Genomic DNA, 5,718 nt, shown 5'->3' with positions numbered 1-5,718 from the left:
CAGTTGTATTGGGTGTATATCCTGCTCCAATTTTAGACGGTTTACATTACTCCGTTTCATCTTTAATATACAATAGTTAAATCTGAAGATTATATAAAAAAATCTTTAACATTAATGTTAAATAAAAACTATAAGTAGCTGTAAAAACCCACATAATATGCTAGGTTTATATTTTTCAAATATAGATATTTATTACTATTAAAATAATATAAACTATAAAGGGATTAGCTTAATGGTAGAGCAACCGTTTTACACACGGTAGGCTAGGTGTTCAAGTCACCTATTCCTTAATCTTTTATATATAGTAATATATGTAAAGGAAAATTTACATGTGTCAGAATAATCTTTATATTTAATTATATAATAATGTAAAAATAGATAACTATAACATTGAAAAATATAAAAAATATAATATGCCACAATTAGTTCCATTCTATTTTATAAATCAGGTAACATTTGCTTTTATATTACTTGTAATTATGATATACGTATTTTCTAAATTTATATTACCAAGATTTGTACGATTATTTATTACTAGAATATTTATAAGTAAATTATAATATTTATTATAATTTCTCTCTTTTCTGTTATGTTAAACGTCATATTTAACCCTTATAGGTTTATAAACAAATATAACGTTTAACATATAGATTCAAAGTACCTCGTAATTAAAAATTTAAGCATATATAAAAAGGTTATAATATAGGTTTAAAGTTATTCGCAATTAAAGTTTTAGTCTATAAAAAGGATTAAGTTAGAATATATCAATAAAAATAAAAAAGTAAACTAGCAAATGTCTAATTTAGCTTATACAACAATCACAAGTCCCTTAGATCAGTTTGAAATTAGGAACTTATTAAGTTTAGATGCCCCTATATTCGGTAATTTACATATATCATTAACTAATATAGGATTATATTTAACAATAGGTGCTTTCTTTGTATTAACATTGAATGTTTTAGCTACTAATTATAATAAAGTTGTAAGTAATAGTTGATCAATAAGTCAAGAAACCATTTATGCCACTATACATAGTATAGTAACAAACCAAATAAACCCTACTAAAGGACAAATATATTTCCCTTTTATCTATACTTTATTTATATTTATATTAGTAAATAATTTAATTGGTATGGTACCCTACAGTTTTGCCTCAACAAGTCATTTCATATTTACTTTTGCTCTTAGTTTTACTGTAGTGTTAGGTGCAACTATATTAGGTTTCCAAAAACACGGTTTAGAATTTTTTTCTTTATTAGTGCCTGCAGGTTGTCCTTTAGCATTATTACCTCTATTAGTATTAATAGAGTTTATATCATACTTATCTAGAAATGTTTCTTTAGGTCTTAGATTGGGTGCCAACATATTAAGTGGTCATATGTTATTAAACATTTTAGCAGGATTTACATATAACATTATGACTTCTGGATTTATTTTCTTCTTTTTAGGTTTAATACCTTTAGCATTTATAATAGCCTTTTCAGGTTTAGAATTAGGTATTGCCTTTATACAAGCTCAAGTATTTGTAGTTTTAACTAGTAGTTATATTAAAGATGCTTTAGATTTACATTAATCTATAGTAAATATATAAATTTTTTTTATACCTTTTACTGTGCTAAACTGTATAAATAATAAAGTATGTTTTTGTGATACTAATAGTACAAGTGCTATATTTAGTATAGTATAGGAAAGTCCGGTGCTTATTGAATGTCAACACCTAAAAATGAGTGTTGGGTAAAAACTTGAGTGTTAAATAGAAAATATTTAATATCTTTCTATAGTTCAAAAAACTATAGGTAAATGTATGTAAAACAAATAATAAAAAACAACGATATAAAATAACAACAATAAAAAAAAAATCAACATATCAAAAAAAAATATATACAGTAAAAGAATATTAATGAGAACGCAAGCTTGACATTAGGCCTTATTATAGACTAATAACTATAACAGGATCCGGCTTAAAATTATCCAAAAACAAAAAAAATATCTTAATAAAAAAAAAATTTTTTTTTATTAATTAAGTTAAGATGTATTAGTAATGGTATAGTAATGTACTTCTTAAATTAGTAAAAGTTTATATTTTCTATACCTATAAATTGAGTTTGATGATGGCTCTGAATGAACGCTGTCCAAGTGCTTGACACATGCTAATCGAACGTCTAATCTAATTAATGATTTTTTATCATCTATTTCATTAGAAGTGGTGTACAGGTGAGTATATAACATTTTGGCTGCCTTAAAGTAAGGTTTATAAATACCTTATAATCGCAATGAAAGGAACTAAACTTCCGCTTTAAGAGGACAATAAGTGTTTCGGATAGGTAGTAGTTAAAGTAATGGTTTAACTAGCTTAAAATTCCGTAGTCGAGGCTGAGAGGTCGATCGATCACATTGGGTCTGAAAAAACCCCAATACGTATAGTACAGCAGTGGGGAATCTTGGTCAATAGCCTAACGGCTGAACCAGCAACTTGGGGGAATGAATAGCTTCCGCTAGTTATTTTGGCTGTTTAATTAATTATATACAAAACTTCTGATTTTGTATATAAAAGATTATTCATTTTGATCTTTTTTTGCTGCCGTTGTGGGATCAATTAATTTACCACTCACCGCAAGGCGCGAGGAAGTAATACTTCAGTGGACAAAGTAATATCGATTTTATCGAATAAAGTTCTAGATAGGATACTGATTATGACAATTTCCTGTCTATATGTCTTGACCAAATTACGTGCCAGCAGTCGCGGTAATACGTAGAAGACTAGTGTTATTCATCTTTAGTAGGTTTAAAGGGTACCTAGACGGTATAATTAGTCTTTAATAGGAAACGGTTATACTAGAGTTATATATGAGAAGGTGAGTATTTGTGGAGTAGAGTTGAAATTTTTTAATACCATGAGGACTGGTAAAGGCGAAAGCAACCTTTTATCTAATAACTGACGTTGAGGGACGAAGGCTTGGGTCGCGAACAGGATTAGATACCCTAGTAGTCCAAGCAGATAATGATGAATGCCATAGGTTAGATAAAATTATTTAGTCTATAAATGAAAGTGTAAGCATTTCACCTCAAGAGTAATGTGGCAACGCAGGAACTGAAATCATTAGACCGTTTCTGAAACCAGTAGTGAAGTATGTTATTTAATTCGTAGTTACGCGAAAAACCTTACCACAACTTGAATATTATATTAAGGAAGTCTTATATTATAATAAGAAATATAGAATATATTACAAGCGTTGCACGGCTGTCTTCAGTTAATGTCGTGAGATATTGGTTAATTCCATTAAATTAACGGAAACCCTTGCTTTATTTGCGATTTAATCTAAATAAAGCAGTTCACCATCATATCGGATATGATAACAGGGACCAAGACAAGTCATCATGGCCTTAATGTTGTGGGCGATAGACGTGCCACATATTCCTATACAAAATGATGCGATAATGTGAATTGGAGCTAATCTAATAAAGTAGGATATAACAAGGATTGTAGTCTGAAATTCGACTGCATGAATAAGGAATTACTAGTAATCGTGAATCACCACGTCACGGTGAATTTTTTCTCAGATAGGTACTAACTACTCGTCAGGCGCCGAAAGAAGTGTGTGCAATAAGTTTGGTCTTCCATTTATTTTTACTCTAGTAAATTAGTTCTAGTTATTTTTATGGGAGATTTTCGTATGCGTGACTTTGATTGGTGTTAAGTCGAAATACGGTTCGTGTAGTGGAAATTGCACGGGATTGATTAATGTTAACAATGCATATATTTTATATATACTGTATAATATATACTTATAAACCAGCTCCTTTGGGTTATAAGTACTTATATTATACTAAGGAAGGTTCCGTTTGTTGGTATGACGGGTTGAGCTGTAAACTCAATAGCAATAAGCTGTCGAAGGTTCGAGTCCTTTTCTTCCTAATTATCTTAGGCCTTTATAGCTCAATGGTAGAGCGGAATACTGTTAATATTCCGATAGATGTTCAATTCATCTTAGGGGCTAGGCACTAAGAATACGTATGGCGTGTTGACTTAATGGTAAAGTTTTGTGTTTCGGCCACAAGTATATAAGTTCAAGTCTTATACACGTCTATATTCTTATTTAACTACTCTTTCCTCTTTCGTTAAAAATATTTTTAATAATGGTAGTTAAATTACTTTAATTAAACTTTAATTAAATATAGAGGTTTTTTTATTCCTTTTTTTATTCATGAATAGTCTATATATTTTAAATGAAACTTTCACTAATGGTTATAGATCAGAAATATTAGATATTATATCTATAGCAGCTATATTATGTGGAATATTAGTTATTATTAGTAAAAATCCTATTGTTTCTGTATTATTTTTAATAGGTTTATTTTTAAGTATAGCTAGTTACCTAATGGTATTAGGTTTAAATTTTATTGGTCTTTCTTACTTATTAGTATACGTCGGAGCAGTGTCAATTTTATTTTTATTTATTTTAATGTTAATTAATGTTAGAATAAGTGAACTATTAAGTAATACTAGTAATAGCATACCTTTAGCTATTTTTATTACTATAGTTTTCAACTATCTTTTATATCAAATATTGCCTTATAGTGTTGCTACTTTTAATAGTTATACTGTTTATTTAAACAATACTATAAATGATATTTGATCTCATAATTATAGTGATAGTTTAAATAAATTCTTTAAATTAAATGGTACTGAATTAGACAACGGTGAAATTTCATTTGTTACTAGTAAAATATGAGATGGTAATTTAGCCGAAACTAGCCATATCTCTAGTATAGGAAATATTATGTACACTAGTTATAGTATATGATTAATATTAACTTCTATTATACTATTGTTAGCAATGGTTGGTGCTATTGTTATTACAATAAAACAAAAAAATTAATCATAAATCATTTAAGGATTTAATAACTAACTAAATTGTTAGTTTTATTCTTACCTAAATATTTTTATTATATTTAATATATACTATTAGTATAATTTAAAGTATAATAAGGGTTAGTCTTCTAATTGGTAAGAAACTTTTTTGTCAAGAAAGCAAATGTCGGTTCGAACCCGACCTAGCCCGTAAAGATAATATAAACTATAAAGGGATTAGCTTAATGGTAGAGCAACCGTTTTACACACGGTAGGCTAGGTGTTCAAGTCACCTATTCCTTAATCCTTAATATATAGTAATATATATTACGCCAAAATTATATACCTCTGGTATGCATATATTAATATATCTCTCTTTTTTAATCAAAAAAAGTTTTATATATATTAAAACACATAATTATTTATAATAATAAATGTAAATGACTAATTTGACAAGAAGTAATTTCCAAGCTCATCCTTTTCATTTAGTATCACCGTCACCTTGACCTTTATATACTTGTATTGCATTATTAACATTAACAACTAGTGGTGTATTAACAATGCACGGTTTTAATAATGCAGAAACATTTTTATCTTTAGCTTTTGTAACACTTATTTCATCTATGTCATTATGATGAAGAGACGTTATAAGTGAAGGTACATATTTAGGTAACCATACATTAGCTGTACAAAGAGGGTTAAACATGGGTGTGGCTTTATTTATAGTTTCAGAAGCATTATTTTTCTTAGCTATTTTTTGAGCCTTTTTTCATAGTGCCTTATCACCTACTGTAGAATTAGGAGCTCAATGACCTCCTATGGGTATAGAAGCAATTAATCCATTTGAATTACCTTTACTTAACACT

At 28.2% G+C, this 5,718-nt stretch overlaps 5 non-coding genes across 5 annotated transcripts; all 5 read left to right on the top strand.

Annotated features, from left to right (window-relative positions):
- The first annotated feature begins 218 nt into the window (after positions 1-218).
- ONS95_013566 lies at positions 219-290 on the top strand. The gene has a single exon. It is a non-coding gene; the product is annotated as a tRNA-Val (tRNA).
- Positions 291-3,926: 3,636 nt separating this feature from the next.
- ONS95_013565 lies at positions 3,927-3,997 on the top strand. Its single transcript has one exon. It is a non-coding gene; the product is annotated as a tRNA-Asn (tRNA).
- A 19-nt stretch (positions 3,998-4,016) lies between these two features.
- Positions 4,017-4,087, top strand: ONS95_013564. The gene has a single exon. It is a non-coding gene; the product is annotated as a tRNA-Arg (tRNA).
- Positions 4,088-4,990: 903 nt separating this feature from the next.
- ONS95_013563 lies at positions 4,991-5,063 on the top strand. The gene has a single exon. It is a non-coding gene; the product is annotated as a tRNA-Asp (tRNA).
- A 20-nt stretch (positions 5,064-5,083) lies between these two features.
- ONS95_013562 lies at positions 5,084-5,155 on the top strand. Its single transcript has one exon. It is a non-coding gene; the product is annotated as a tRNA-Val (tRNA).
- Positions 5,156-5,718: the final 563 nt, after the last annotated feature.

The sequence above is a fragment of the Cadophora gregata genome (genome assembly GCF_030347475.1).
Source record: "Cadophora gregata isolate MNR1 chromosome Unknown scaffold_72, whole genome shotgun sequence".
NCBI lineage: Eukaryota > Fungi > Ascomycota > Leotiomycetes > Helotiales > Ploettnerulaceae > Cadophora > Cadophora gregata.
Note: the sequence above shows the minus strand (reverse complement) of the source record. Positions and strands in the feature narration are given on the sequence as shown.